Source organism: Bufo bufo (assembly GCF_905171765.1).
Source record: "Bufo bufo chromosome 7 unlocalized genomic scaffold, aBufBuf1.1 SUPER_7_unloc_5, whole genome shotgun sequence".
In the NCBI taxonomy this organism is placed as follows: domain Eukaryota; kingdom Metazoa; phylum Chordata; class Amphibia; order Anura; family Bufonidae; genus Bufo; species Bufo bufo.
The window spans coordinates 62501-79641 of NW_024400007.1; the positions used below are offsets into that span (position 1 = coordinate 62501).

General features: G+C 43.4%; 1 protein-coding gene across 4 annotated transcripts in view; it reads right to left on the reverse strand.

Moving 5' to 3' along the window:
* The window catches only part of C7H2orf76 (chromosome 7 C2orf76 homolog), a 53540-nt gene that overhangs the window by 28199 nt on the left and 8200 nt on the right, over window positions 1-17141 (reverse strand). The window contains exon 1 of one of the 4 annotated variants that reach the window (XM_040413074.1): window positions 14775-14802. The exons of the other annotated variants lie outside the window; for them this stretch is intronic. The gene's annotated coding sequence lies outside the window, so the exon portion shown is untranslated. Of the gene's footprint in view, window positions 1-14774; window positions 14803-17141 lie in introns of those variants that run through there. 4 annotated transcript variants of the gene reach the window in all.

Here is a 17141-nt window from a genome sequence, read left to right on the forward strand (position 1 = left end):
TAATCTATCTAATGTAAAGCACAGAGCACAGCAATGTCACCGCTCTCTCTCAGATCTGCACGGACTGTCTGTATTATATACTGTATATATATATATAATCTATCTAATGTAAAGCACAGAGCTCAGCAATGTCACCGCTCTCTCTCAGATCTGCACGGACTGTCTGTATTATATACTGTATATATATATATAATCTATCTAATGTAAAGCACAGAGCACAGCAATGTCACCGCTCTCTCAGATCTGCACGGACTGTCTGTATTATATACTGTATATATATATATATATAATCTATCTAATGTAAAGCACAGAGCACAGCAATGTCACCGCTCTCTCAGATCTGCACGGACTGTCTGTATTATATACTGTATATATATATATATAATCTATCTAATGTAAAGCACAGAGCTCAGCAATGTCACCGCTCTCTCAGATCTGCACGGACTGTCTGTATTATATACTGTATATATATATATATATATAATCTATCTAATGTAAAGCACAGAGCTCAGCAATGTCACCGCTCTCTCTCAGATCTGCACGGACTGTCTGTATTATATACTGTATATATATATATATATATAATCTATCTAATGTAAAGCACAGAGCTCAGCAATGTCACCGCTCTCTCAGATCTGCACGGACTGTCTGTATTATATACTGTATATATATATATATATAATCTATCTAATGTAAAGCACAGAGCTCAGCAATGTCACCGCTCTCTCAGATCTGCACGGACTGTCTGTATTATATACTGTATATATATATATATATAATCTATCTAATGTAAAGCACGGAGCACAGCAATGTCACCGCTCTCTCAGATCAGCACGGACTGTCTGTATTATATACTGTATATATATATATAATCTATCTAATGTAAAGCACGGAGCTCAGCAATGTCACCGCTCTCTCAGATCTGCACGGACTGTCTGTATTATATACTGTATATATATATAATCTATCTAATGTAAAGCACAGAGCTCAGCAATGTCACCGCTCTCTCAGATCTGCACGGACTGTCTGTATTATATACTGTATATATATATATAATCTATCTAATGTAAAGCACAGAGCACAGCAATGTCACCGCTCTCTCAGATCTGCACGGACTGTCTGTATTATATACTGTATATATATATATATAATCTATCTAATGTAAAGCACGGAGCTCAGCAATGTCACCGCTCTCAGATCTGCACGGACTGTCTGTATTATATACTGTATATATATATATATATATATATATATATATATATATATATATATATATATATATATATATAATCTATCTAATGTAAAGCACAGAGCACAGCAATGTCACCGCTCTCTCAGATCTGCACGGACTGTCTGTATTATATACTGTATATATATATATATAATCTATCTAATGTAAAGCACAGAGCTCAGCAATGTCACCGCTCTCTCAGATCTGCACGGACTGTCTGTATTATATACTGTATATATATATATATAATCTATCTAATGTAAAGCACAGAGCACAGCAATGTCACCGCTCTCTCAGATCTGCACGGACTGTCTGTATTATATACTGTATATATATATATATAATCTATCTAATGTAAAGCACAGAGCACAGCAATGTCACCGCTCTCTCTCAGATCTGCACGGACTGTCTGTATTATATACTGTATATATATATATAATCTATCTAATGTAAAGCACAGAGCACAGCAATGTCACCGCTCTCTCAGATCTGCACGGACTGTCTGTATTATATACTGTATATATATATATATAATCTATCTAATGTAAAGCACAGAGCACAGCAATGTCACCGCTCTCTCTCAGATCTGCACGGACTGTCTGTATTATATACTGTATATATATATATAATCTATCTAATGTAAAGCACAGAGCACAGCAATGTCACCGCTCTCTCAGATCTGCACGGACTGTCTGTATTATATACTGTATATATATATATATATAATCTATCTAATGTAAAGCACAGAGCTCAGCAATGTCACCGCTCTCTCAGATCTGCACGGACTGTCTGTATTATATACTGTATATATATATATATATAATCTATCTAATGTAAAGCACAGAGCTCAGCAATGTCACCGCTCTCTCAGATCTGCACGGACTGTCTGTATTATATACTGTATATATATATATATATATATAATCTAATGTAAAGCACAGAGCTCAGCAATGTCACCGCTCTCTCTCAGATCTGCACGGACTGTCTGTATTATATACTGTATATATATATATATAATCTATCTAATGTAAAGCACAGAGCACAGCAATGTCACCGCTCTCTCTCAGATCTGCACGGACTGTCTGTATTATATACTGTATATATATATATATAATCTATCTAATGTAAAGCACAGAGCTCAGCAATGTCACCGCTCTCTCAGATCTGCACGGACTGTCTGTATTATATACTGTATATATATATATATATAATCTATCTAATGTAAAGCACAGAGCTCAGCAATGTCACCGCTCTCTCAGATCTGCACGGACTGTCTGTATTATATACTGTATATATATATATAATCTATCTAATGTAAAGCACAGAGCACAGCAATGTCACCGCTCTCTCAGATCTGCACGGACTGTCTGTATTATATACTGTATATATATATATAATCTATCTAATGTAAAGCACAGAGCACAGCAATGTCACCGCTCTCTCAGATCTGCACGGACTGTCTGTATTATATACTGTATATATATATATATAATCTATCTAATGTAAAGCACAGAGCACAGCAATGTCACCGCTCTCTCAGATCTGCACGGACTGTCTGTATTATATACTGTATATATATATATATAATCTATCTAATGTAAAGCACAGAGCTCAGCAATGTCACCGCTCTCTCAGATCTGCACGGACTGTCTGTATTATATACTGTATATATATATATAATCTATCTAATGTAAAGCGCAGAGCTCAGCAATGTCACCGCTCTCTCTCAGATCTGCACGGACTGTCTGTATTATATACTGTATATATATATATATATAATCTATCTAATGTAAAGCACAGAGCTCAGCAATGTCACCGCTCTCTCAGATCTGCACGGACTGTCTGTATTATATACTGTATATATATATATAATCTATCTAATGTAAAGCACAGAGCACAGCAATGTCACCGCTCTCTCTCAGATCTGCACGGACTGTCTGTATTATATACTGTATATATATATAATCTATCTAATGTAAAGCACAGAGCTCAGCAATGTCACCGCTCTCTCTCAGATCTGCACGGACTGTCTGTATTATATACTGTATATATATATATATAATCTATCTAATGTAAAGCACAGAGCACAGCAATGTCACCGCTCTCTCTCAGATCTGCACGGACTGTCTGTATTATATACTGTATATATATATATATATAATCTATCTAATGTAAAGCACAGAGCTCAGCAATGTCACCGCTCTCTCAGATCTGCACGGACTGTCTGTATTATATACTGTATATATATATATATAATCTATCTAATGTAAAGCACAGAGCACAGCAATGTCACCGCTCTCTCTCAGATCTGCACGGACTGTCTGTATTATATACTGTATATATATATAATCTATCTAATGTAAAGCACAGAGCACAGCAATGTCACCGCTCTCTCTCAGATCTGCACAGACTGTCTGTATTATATACTGTATATATATATATAATCTATCTAATGTAAAGCACAGAGCACAGCAATGTCACCGCTCTCTCAGATCTGCACGGACTGTCTGTATTATATACTGTATATATCTATATATAATCTATCTAATGTAAAGCACGGAGCTCAGCAATGTCACCGCTCTCTCTCAGATCTGCACGGACTGTCTGTATTATATACTGTATATATATATATATAATCTATCTAATGTAAAGCACGGAGCTCAGCAATGTCACCGCTCTCTCTCAGATCTGCACGGACTGTCTGTATTATATACTGTATATATATATATATAATCTATCTAATGTAAAGCACAGAGCACAGCAATGTCACCGCTCTCTCTCAGATCTGCACGGACTGTCTGTATTATATACTGTATATATATATATAATCTATCTAATGTAAAGCACAGAGCACAGCAATGTCACCGCTCTCTCAGATCTGCACGGACTGTCTGTATTATATACTGTATATATATATATATATAATCTATCTAATGTAAAGCACAGAGCACAGCAATGTCACCGCTCTCTCTCAGATCTGCACGGACTGTCTGTATTATATACTGTATATATATATAATCTATCTAATGTAAAGCACAGAGCACAGCAATGTCACCGCTCTCTCTCAGATCTGCACAGACTGTCTGTATTATATACTGTATATATATATATAATCTATCTAATGTAAAGCACAGAGCACAGCAATGTCACCGCTCTCTCAGATCTGCACGGACTGTCTGTATTATATACTGTATATATCTATATATAATCTATCTAATGTAAAGCACGGAGCTCAGCAATGTCACCGCTCTCTCTCAGATCTGCACGGACTGTCTGTATTATATACTGTATATATATATATATAATCTATCTAATGTAAAGCACAGAGCACAGCAATGTCACCGCTCTCTCTCAGATCTGCACAGACTGTCTGTATTATATACTGTATATATATATATAATCTATCTAATGTAAAGCACAGAGCACAGCAATGTCACCGCTCTCTCAGATCTGCACGGACTGTCTGTATTATATACTGTATATATCTATATATAATCTATCTAATGTAAAGCACGGAGCTCAGCAATGTCACCGCTCTCTCTCAGATCTGCACGGACTGTCTGTATTATATACTGTATATATATATATATAATCTATCTAATGTAAAGCACGGAGCTCAGCAATGTCACCGCTCTCTCTCAGATCTGCACGGACTGTCTGTATTATATACTGTATATATATATATAATCTATCTAATGTAAAGCACAGAGCTCAGCAATGTCACCGCTCTCTCTCAGATCTGCACGGACTGTCTGTATTATATACTGTATATATATATATAATCTATCTAATGTAAAGCACAGAGCACAGCAATGTCACCGCTCTCTCAGATCTGCACGGACTGTCTGTATTATATACTGTATATATATATATATAATCTATCTAATGTAAAGCACAGAGCACAGCAATGTCACCGCTCTCTCAGATCTGCACGGACTGTCTGTATTATATACTGTATATATATATATAATCTATCTAATGTAAAGCACAGAGCACAGCAATGTCACCGCTCTCTCTCAGATCTGCACGGACTGTCTGTATTATATACTGTATATATATATATATATATAATCTATCTAATGTAAAGCACAGAGCTCAGCAATGTCACCGCTCTCTCTCAGATCTGCACGGACTGTCTGTATTATATACTGTATATATATATATATAATCTATCTAATGTAAAGCACGGAGCTCAGCAATGTCACCGCTCTCAGATCTGCACGGACTGTCTGTATTATATACTGTATATATATATATATATATATATATATATATATATATATATAATCTATCTAATGTAAAGCACAGAGCTCAGCAATGTCACCGCTCTCTCAGATCTGCACGGACTGTCTGTATTATATACTGTATATATATATATATATATAATCTATCTAATGTAAAGCACAGAGCACAGCAATGTCACCGCTCTCTCAGATCTGCACGGACTGTCTGTATTATATACTGTATATATATATATATAATCTATCTAATGTAAAGCACGGAGCTCAGCAATGTCACCGCTCTCTCAGATCTGCACGGACTGTCTGTATTATATACTGTATATATATATATAATCTATCTAATGTAAAGCACGGAGCTCAGCAATGTCACCGCTCTCTCAGATCTGCACGGACTGTCTGTATTATATACTGTATATATATATATAATCTATCTAATGTAAAGCACAGAGCACAGCAATGTCACCGCTCTCTCAGATCTGCACGGACTGTCTGTATTATATACTGTATATATATATATATAATCTATCTAATGTAAAGCACAGAGCACAGCAATGTCACCGCTCTCTCAGATCTGCACGGACTGTCTGTATTATATACTGTATATATATATATAATCTATCTAATGTAAAGCACAGAGCTCAGCAATGTCACCGCTCTCTCAGATCTGCACGGACTGTCTGTATTATATACTGTATATATATATATATATAATCTATCTAATGTAAAGCACAGAGCACAGCAATGTCACCGCTCTCTCTCAGATCTGCACGGACTGTCTGTATTATATACTGTATATATATATATATATAATCTATCTAATGTAAAGCACAGAGCTCAGCAATGTCACCGCTCTCTCAGATCTGCACGGACTGTCTGTATTATATACTGTATATATATATAATCTATCTAATGTAAAGCACAGAGCTCAGCAATGTCACCGCTCTCTCTCAGATCTGCACGGACTGTCTGTATTATATACTGTATATATATATATATATATAATCTATCTAATGTAAAGCACAGAGCTCAGCAATGTCACCGCTCTCTCAGATCTGCACGGACTGTCTGTATTATATACTGTATATATATATATATATAATCTATTTAATGTAAAGCACAGAGCACAGCAATGTCACCGCTCTCTCTCAGATCTGCACGGACTGTCTGTATTATATACTGTATATATATATATAATCTATCTAATGTAAAGCACGGAGCTCAGCAATGTCACCGCTCTCTCAGATCTGCACGGACTGTCTGTATTATATACTGTATATATACACTACAGAGGCCAGTATACTGTATATATACACTACAGAGGCCAGTATACTGTATATATATATATATACACTACAGAGGCCAGTATACTGTATATATACACTACAGAGGACAGTATACTGTATATATACACTACAGAGGACAGTATACTGTATATATATACTACAGAGGACAGTATACTGTATATATATACTACAGAGGACAGTATACTGTATATATATACTACAGAGGACAGTATACTGTATATATATACTACAGAGGACAGTATACTGTATATATATACTACAGAGGACAGTATACTGTATATATACTACAGAGGACAGTATACTGTATATATACTACAGAGGACAGTATACTGTATATATACTACAGAGGACAGTATACTGTATATATACTACAGAGGACAGTATACTGTATATATACTACAGAGGACAGTATACTGTATATATACTACAGAGGACAGTATACTGTATATATATATATATATATATACTACAGAGGGATCTGGATAGTTTGGAGGATTGGGCAGAGAAGTGGAAGATGAGGTTTAACACTGACAAATGTAAGGTTATGCACATGGGAAGGAATAATGCAAGTCACCCGTACATACTAAATGGTAAAACACTGGGTAACACTGACATGGAAAAGGATCTAGGAATTTTAATAAACAGCAAACTAAGGCTACTTTCACACTAGCGTTCGGAGCGGATCCGTCTGCATTAAAACTTAGAAAATTTTCTAAGTGTGAAAGTTGTCTGAGCGGATCCGTTCAGACTTTACATTGAAAGTCAATGGGGAACGGATCCGCTTGAAGATTGAGCCATATGGTGTCATCTTCAAGCGGATCCGTCCCCATTGACTTACATTATAAGTCTGGACGGATCCGCTCGCCTCCGCACGGCCAGGCGGACACCCGCTCACTGAGCGGAGCGGAGGCTGAACGCTGGCAGGCGGATGCATTCTCAGTGGATCCACCTCCATTGAGAATGCATTGCGACCAGACGGCTGCGTTCAGGACCGCTCGTGAGCCCCTTCAAACGGAGCGGACACCTGAATGCAGGTGTGAAAGTAGCCTAAGCTGCAAAAAACAGTGTCAGGCAGCTGCTGTCAAGGCCAATAAGATAATGGGTTGCATCAAAAGGGGCATAGATGGCAATAAGATAATGGGTTGCATCAAAAGGGGCATAGATGGCGGTGATGAGAACATAGTCCTGCCACTTTACACATCACTAGTCAGACCACACATGGAGGACTGTGTACAGTTTTGGGCTCCTGTGAACAAGGCAGACATAGCAGAGCTGGAGAGGGTCCAGAGGAGGGCAACTAAAGTAATAACTGGAATTGGCAACTACAGTACCCTGAAAGATTATCAACATTAGGGTTATTCACTTTAGAAAAAAAGATGACTGAGGGGAGATCTAATAACTATGTATAAATATATCAGGGGTCAGTACAGAGATCACTCCCATCATCTATTTATCCCCAGGACTGTGACGAGGGGACATCCTCTGCATCTGGAGGAAAGAAGGTTTGTACACAAACATAGAAGAGGATTCTTTACTGTAAGAGCAGTGAGACTATGGACTCTTTACTGTAAGAGCAGTGAGACTATGGACTCTTTACTGTAAGAGCAGTGAGACTATGGACTCTTTACTGTAAGAGCGGTGAGACTATGGACTCTTTACGGTAAGAGCAGTGAGACTATGGACTCTATACTGTAAGAGCAGTGAGACTATGGACTCTTTACGGTAAGAGCAGTGAGACTATGGACTCTATACTGTAAGAGCAGTGAGACTATGGACTCTATACTGTAAGAGCAGTGAGACTATGGACTCTATACTGTAAGAGCAGTGAGACTATGGACTCTATACTGTAAGAGCAGTGAGACTATGGACTCTATACTGTAAGAGCAGTGAGACTATGGACTCTTTACTGTAAGAGCAGTGAGACTATGGACTCTATACTGTAAGAGCAGTGAGACTATGGACTCTATACTGTAAGAGCAGTGAGACTATGGACTCTTTACTGTAAGAGCAGTGAGACTATGGACTCTTTACTGTAAGAGCAGTGAGACTATGGACTCTTTACTGTAAGAGCAGTGAGACTATGGACTCTTTACTGTAAGAGCAGTGAGACTATGGACTCTTTACTGTAAGAGCAGTGAGACTATGGACTCTTTACTGTAAGAGCAGTGAGACTATGGACTCTTTACTGTAAGAGCAGTGAGACTATGGACTCTTTACTGTAAGAGCAGTGAGACTATGGACTCTTTACTGTAAGAGCAGTGAGACTATGGACTCTTTACTGTAAGAGCAGTGAGACTATGGACTCTTTACTGTAAGAGCAGTGAGACTATGGACTCTTTACTGTAAGAGCAGTGAGACTATGGACTCTTTACTGTAAGAGCAGTGAGACTATGGACTCTTTACTGTAAGAGCAGTGAGACTATGGACTCTTTACTGTAAGAGCAGTGAGACTATGGACTCTTTACTGTAAGAGCAGTGAGACTATGGACTCTTTACTGTAAGAGCAGTGAGACTATGGACTCTTTACTGTAAGAGCAGTGAGACTATGGACTCTTTACTGTAAGAGCAGTGAGACTATGGACTCTTTACTGTAAGAGCAGTGAGACTATGGACTCTTTACTGTAAGAGCAGTGAGACTATGGACTCTTTACTGTAAGAGCAGTGAGACTATGGACTCTTTACTGTAAGAGCAGTGAGACTATGGACTCTTTACTGTAAGAGCAGTGAGACTATGGACTCTTTACTGTAAGAGCAGTGAGACTATGGACTCTTTACTGTAAGAGCAGTGAGACTATGGACTCTTTACTGTAAGAGCAGTGAGACTATGGACTCTTTACTGTAAGAGCAGTGAGACTATGGACTCTTTACTGTAAGAGCAGTGAGACTATGGACTCTTTACTGTAAGAGCAGTGAGACTATGGACTCTTTACTGTAAGAGCAGTGAGACTATGGACTCTTTACTGTAAGAGCAGTGAGACTATGGACTCTTTACTGTAAGAGCAGTGAGACTATGGACTCTTTACTGTAAGAGCAGTGAGACTATGGACTCTTTACTGTAAGAGCAGTGAGACTATGGACTCTTTACTGTAAGAGCAGTGAGACTATGGACTCTTTACTGTAAGAGCAGTGAGACTATGGACTCTTTACTGTAAGAGCAGTGAGACTATGGACTCTTTACTGTAAGAGCAGTGAGACTATGGACTCTTTACTGTAAGAGCAGTGAGACTATGGACTCTTTACTGTAAGAGCAGTGAGACTATGGACTCTTTACTGTAAGAGCAGTGAGACTATGGACTCTTTACTGTAAGAGCAGTGAGACTATGGACTCTTTACTGTAAGAGCAGTGAGACTATGGACTCTTTACTGTAAGAGCAGTGAGACTATGGACTCTTTACTGTAAGAGCAGTGAGACTATGGACTCTTTACTGTAAGAGCAGTGAGACTATGGACTCTTTACTGTAAGAGCAGTGAGACTATGGACTCTTTACTGTAAGAGCAGTGAGACTATGGACTCTTTACTGTAAGAGCAGTGAGACTATGGACTCTTTACTGTAAGAGCAGTGAGACTATGGACTCTTTACTGTAAGAGCAGTGAGACTATGGACTCTTTACTGTAAGAGCAGTGAGACTATGGACTCTTTACTGTAAGAGCAGTGAGACTATGGACTCTTTACTGTAAGAGCAGTGAGACTATGGACTCTTTACTGTAAGAGCAGTGAGACTATGGACTCTTTACTGTAAGAGCAGTGAGACTATGGACTCTTTACTGTAAGAGCAGTGAGACTATGGACTCTTTACTGTAAGAGCAGTGAGACTATGGACTCTTTACTGTAAGAGCAGTGAGACTATGGACTCTTTACTGTAAGAGCAGTGAGACTATGGACTCTTTACTGTAAGAGCAGTGAGACTATGGACTCTTTACTGTAAGAGCAGTGAGACTATGGACTCTTTACTGTAAGAGCAGTGAGACTATGGACTCTTTACTGTAAGAGCAGTGAGACTATGGACTCTTTACTGTAAGAGCAGTGAGACTATGGACTCTTTACTGTAAGAGCAGTGAGACTATGGACTCTTTACTGTAAGAGCAGTGAGACTATGGACTCTTTACTGTAAGAGCAGTGAGACTATGGACTCTTTACTTTAAGAGCAGTGAGACTATGGACTCTTTACTGTAAGAGCAGTGAGACTATGGACTCTTTACTGTAAGAGCAGTGAGACTATGGACTCTTTACTGTAAGAGCAGTGAGACTATGGACTCTTTACTGTAAGAGCAGTGAGACTATGGACTCTTTACTGTAAGAGCAGTGAGACTATGGACTCTTTACTGTAAGAGCAGTGAGACTATGGACTCTTTACTGTAAGAGCAGTGAGACTATGGACTCTTTACTGTAAGAGCAGTGAGACTATGGACTCTTTACTGTAAGAGCAGTGAGACTATGGACTCTTTACTGTAAGAGCAGTGAGACTATGGACTCTTTACGGTAAGAGCAGTGAGACTATGGACTCTTTACGGTAAGAGCAGTGAGACTATGGACTCTATACTGTAAGAGCAGTGAGACTATGGACTCTATACTGTAAGAGCAGTGAGACTATGGACTCTATACTGTAAGAGCAGTGAGACTATGGACTATATACTGTAAGAGCAGTGAGACTATGGACTCTTTACTGTAAGAGCGGTGAGACTATGGACTCTATACTGTAAGAACAGTGAGACTCTGGACTCTTTACTGTAAGAGCAGTGAGACTATGGACTCTTTACTGTAAGAGCAGTGAGACTATGGACTCTATACTGTAAGAGCAGTGAGACTATGGACTCTATACTGTAAGAGCAGTGAGACTATGGACTCTATACTGTAAGAACAGTGAGACTATGGACTCTGTACTGTAAGAACAGTGAGACTATGGACTCTATACTGTAAGAACAGTGAGACTATGGACTCTTTACTGTAAGAGCAGTGAGACTATGGACTCGTTACTGTAAGAGCAGTGAGACTATGGACTCTTTACTGTAAGAGCAGTGAGACTATGGACTCTTTACTGTAAGAGCAGTGAGACTATGGGCTCTTTACTGTAAGAGCAGTGAGACTATAGACTCTTTACTGTAAGAGCAGTGAGACTATGGAACTCTCTGCCTGAGGAGGTGGTGATGGTGAGTACAATAAAGGAATTCAGGAGGGGCCTGGATGTGTTCCTGGAGTGTAATAATATTACAGGCTATAGCTACTAGAGAGGGGTCGTTGATCCAGGGAGTTATTCTGATGCCTGATTGGAGTCGGGAAGGAATTTTTTATTCCCCTAAAGTGGAGAAAATTGGCTTCTACCTCACAGGGTTTTTTGCTTTCCTCTGGATCAACTTGCAGGATAACAAGTCGAACTGGATCGACAAATGTCTTTTTTCGGCCTTATGTACTATGTTACTATGTAATAACTGCGGCACTTTATACAGGACACCAATAACTGCGGCACTCTATAAAGGACACCCCCCGATAACTGCGGCACTTTATACAGGACACCCCCTCCCCCCAATAACTGCGGCACTCTATACAGGACACCCCCCCCCCCCCACTAACTGCGGCACTCTATACAGGCCCCCCCCCCCCCCCCACTAACTGCGGCACTCTATACAGGACACCCCCCCCCCCCACTAACTGCAGCACTCTATACAGGACACCCCCCGGTAACTGCGGCACTCTATACAGGACACCCCCCGGTAACTGCAGCACTCTATACAGGACACCCCCCGGTAACTGCAGCACTCTATACAGGACACCCCCAAATAACTGCAGCACTCTATACAGGACACCCCCAAATAACTGCAGCACTCTATACAGGACACCCCCCGGTAACTGCAGCACTCTATACAGGACACCCCCCGGTAACTGCAGCACTCTATACAGGACACCCCCCGGTAACTGCAGCACTCTATACAGGACACCCCCCGGTAACTGCAGCACTCTATACAGGACACCCCCCGGTAACTGCAGCACTCTATACAGGACACCCCCCGGTAACTGCAGCACTCTATACAGGACACCCCCCGGTAACTGCAGCACTCTATACAGGACACCCCCCGGTAACTGCAGCACTCTATACAGGACACCCCCCGGTAACTGCAGCACTCTATACAGGACACCCCCCGGGAACTGCAGCACTCTATACAGGACACCCCCCGGTAACTGCAGCACTCTATACAGGACACCCCCCGGTAACTGCAGCACTCTATACAGGACACCCCCCGGTAACTGCAGCACTCTATACAGGACACCCCCCGGTAACTGCAGCACTCTATACAGGACACCCCCCGGTAACTGCAGCACTCTATACAGGACACCCCCCGGTAACTGCAGCACTCTATACAGGACACCCCCCGGTAACTGCAGCACTCTATACAGGACACCCCCCGGTAACTGCAGCACTCTATACAGGACACCCCCCGGTAACTGCAGCACTCTATACAGGACACCCCCCGGTAACTGCAGCACTCTATACAGGACACCCCCCGGTAACTGCAGCACTCTATACAGGACACCCCCCGGTAACTGCAGCACTCTATACAGGACACCCCCCGGTAACTGCAGCACTCTATACAGGACACCCCCCGGTAACTGCAGCACTCTATACAGGACACCCCCCGGTAACTGCAGCACTCTATACAGGACACCCCCAAATAACTGCAGCACTCTATACAGGACACCCCCAAATAACTGCAGCACTCTATACAGGACACCCCCAAATAACTGCAGCACTCTATACAGGACACCCCCCAATACCTGCAGCACTCTATACAGGACACCCCCCCAATAACTGCAGCACTCTATACAGGACACCTCCCCCAATAACTGCGGCACTCTATACAGGACACCTCCCCCGGTAACTGCGGCACTCTATACAGGACACCCCCCGGTAACTGCGGCACTCTATACAGGACACCCCCCGGTAACTGCAGCACTCTATACAGGACACCCCCCCAATAACTGCAGCACTCTATACAGGACACCCCCCGGTAACTGCAGCACTCTATACAGGACACCCCCCGGTAACTGCAGCACTCTATACAGGACACCTCCCCAATAACTGCAGCACTCTATACAGGACACCCCCCCAATAACTGCAGCACTCTATACAGGACACCTCCCCCAATAACTGCAGCACTCTATACAGGACACCTCCCCCAATAACTGCAGCACTCTATACAGGACACCTCCCAATAACTGCAGCACTCTATACAGGACACCCCCCGGTAACTGCAGCACTCTATACAGGACACCCCCCGGTAACTGCAGCACTCTATACAGGACACCCCCCCAATAACTGCGGCACTCTATACAGGACACCTCCCCAATAACTGCAGCACTCTATACAGGACACCTCCCCAATAACTGCAGCACTCTATACAGGACACCAATAACTGCAGCACTCTATACAGGACACCTCCCCCAATAACTGCAGCACTCTATACAGGACACCTCCCCCAATAACTGCAGCACTCTATACAGGACACCCCCCGATAACTGCAGCACTCTATACAGGACACCTCCCCCAATAACTGCGGCACTCTATACAGGACACCCCCCGGTAACTGCAGCACTCTATACAGGACACCCCCTCCAATAACTGCAGCACTCTATACAGGACACCCCCCCGATAACTGCAGCACTCTATACAGGACACCCCCCGATAACTGCAGCACTCTATACAGGACACCCCCCGGTAACTGCAGCACTCTATACAGGACACCTCCCCCAATAACTGCGGCACTCTATACAGGACACCCCCCGGTAACTGCAGCACCCTATACAGGACACCCCCTCCAATAACTGCAGCACTCTATACAGGACCCCCCCCCCCAATAACTGCAGCACTCTATACAGGACACCCCCCCCCGGTAACTGCAGCACTCTATACAGGACACCCCCCGGTAACTGCAGCATTCTATACAGGACGCCACATATCTAACACACACTTCCGGAAGCTCACACTCAGGCAGCCGCCACTTACATTATGACTACGGGCAGCAACAGGATCAAACCTTCCCAGAGTTCGCTTTTTTTATCTTTATAAGCGCTGGTCGTCATGACCACAACAGGACGCCGTGGGCGTGGCTATAGACATGCGGCTACGTGATGGCGTCACACCACCCATCGTCCATCTTTAGGATCTGCAGCAGATACAGTCCCACGTGACTCGAGCACCAACAAAGTCCGCACGGAGCGTGTCCACAGCGGCCACATGTAGGAAGACAGCCCGAGAAATAATTTCTCGTTCTGGAGCCCCGGATGTTTTGTCCAGTGCCCCGAATGCAGGGCCGGCCGCCTCCTAGCTAATTTATTCACTTCTCTGCCTATGTCATCCACAGATCCCCTCCCCGCCCAGCTCCGCCTCCTAGCTAATTTATTCACTTCTCTGCCTATGTCATCCACAGATCCCCTCCCCGCCCAGCTCCGCCTCCTAGCTAATTTATTCACTTCACTTGCCTCTGTAATCTCGCACAGGCGCACTGGCAGAGGCATCATCGAGCGCAGGCGCACCTCGTTAGACGATGCTTCTGCCAGTGCGCCTGTGCGAGATTACAGAGGCAAGTGAAGTGAATAAATTAGCTAGGAGGCGGAGCTGGGCGGGGAGGGGATCTGTGGATGACATAGGCAGAGAAGTGAATAAATTAGCTAGGAGGCGGAGCTGGGCGGGGAGGGGATCTGTGGATGACATAGGCAGAGAAGTGAATAAATTAGCTAGGAGGCGGAGCTGGGCGGGGAGGGGATCTGTGGATGACATAGGCAGAGAAGTGAATAAATTAGCTAGGAGGCGGAGCTGGGCGGGGAGGGGATCTGTGGATGACATAGGCAGAGAAGTGAATAAATTACCTGGGAGGCGGAGCTGTGGGTGACACTTATGGGGGATCTGTGGGTGACACTTATGGGGGATCTGTGGGTGGCACTTATGGGGGATCTGTGGGTGACACTTATGGGGGATCTGTGGGGGACACTTATGGGGGATCTGTGGGTGACTCTCATGGGGGATCTGTGGGTGACACTTATGGGGGATCTGTGGGTGACACTTATGGGGGATCTGTGGGTGACACTTATGGGGGATCTGTGGGTGACACTCATGGGGGATCTGTGGGTGACACTCATGGGGGATCTGTGGGTGACACTTATGGGGGATCTGTGGATGACACTTATGGGGGATCTGTGGATGACACTTATGGGGGATCTGTGGGTGACACTTATGGGGGATCTGTGGGTGACACTTATGGGGGATCTGTGGATGACACTTATGGGGGATCTGTGGGTGACACTTATGGGGGATCTGTGGGTGACACTTATGGGGGATCTGTGGGTGACACTTATGGGGGATCTGTGGGTGACACTTATGGGGGATCTGTGGATGACACTTATGGGGGATCTGTGGGTGACACTTATGGGGGATCTGTGGGTGACACTTATGGGGGATCTGTGGGTGACACTTATGGGGGATCTGTGGGTGACACTTATGGGGGATCTGTGGGTGACACTTATGGGGGATCTGTGGGTGACACTTATGGGGGATCTGTGGGTGACACTCATGGGGGATCTGTGGGTGACACTCATGGGGGATCTGTGGGTGACACTCATGGGGGATCTGTGGGTGACACTCATGGGGGATCTGTGGGTGACACTTATGGGGGATCTGTGGATGACACTTATGGGGGATCTGTGGGTGACACTTATGGGGGATCTGTGGGTGACACTTATGGGGGATCTGTGGGTGACACTTATGGGGGATCTGTGGGTGACACTTATGGGGGATCTGTGGGTGACACTTATGGGGGATCTGTGGGTGACACTCATGGGGGATCTGTGGGTGACACTTATGGGGGATCTGTGGGTGACACTTATGGGGGATCTGTGGGTGACACTTATGGGGGATCTGTGGGTGACACTTATGGGGGATCTGTGGGTGACACTTATGGGGGATCTGTGGGTGACACTTATGGGGGATCTGTGGGTGACACTTATGGGGGATCTGTGGGTGACACTCATGGGGGATCTGTGGGTGACACTCATGGGGGATCTGTGGGTGACACTCATGGGGGATCTGTGGGTGACACTCATGGGGGATCTGTGGGTGACACTCATGGGGGATCTGTGGGTGACACTCATGGGGGATCTGTGGGTGACACTCATGGGGGATCTGTGGGTGACACTCATGGGGGATCTGTGGGTGACACTCATGGGGGATCTGTGGGTGACACTCATGGGGGATCTGTGGGTGACACTCATGGGGGATCTGTGGGTGACACTCATGGGGGATCTGTGGGTGACACTCATGGGGGATCTGTGGGTGACACTTATGGGGGATCTGTGGGTGACACTTATGGGGGATCTG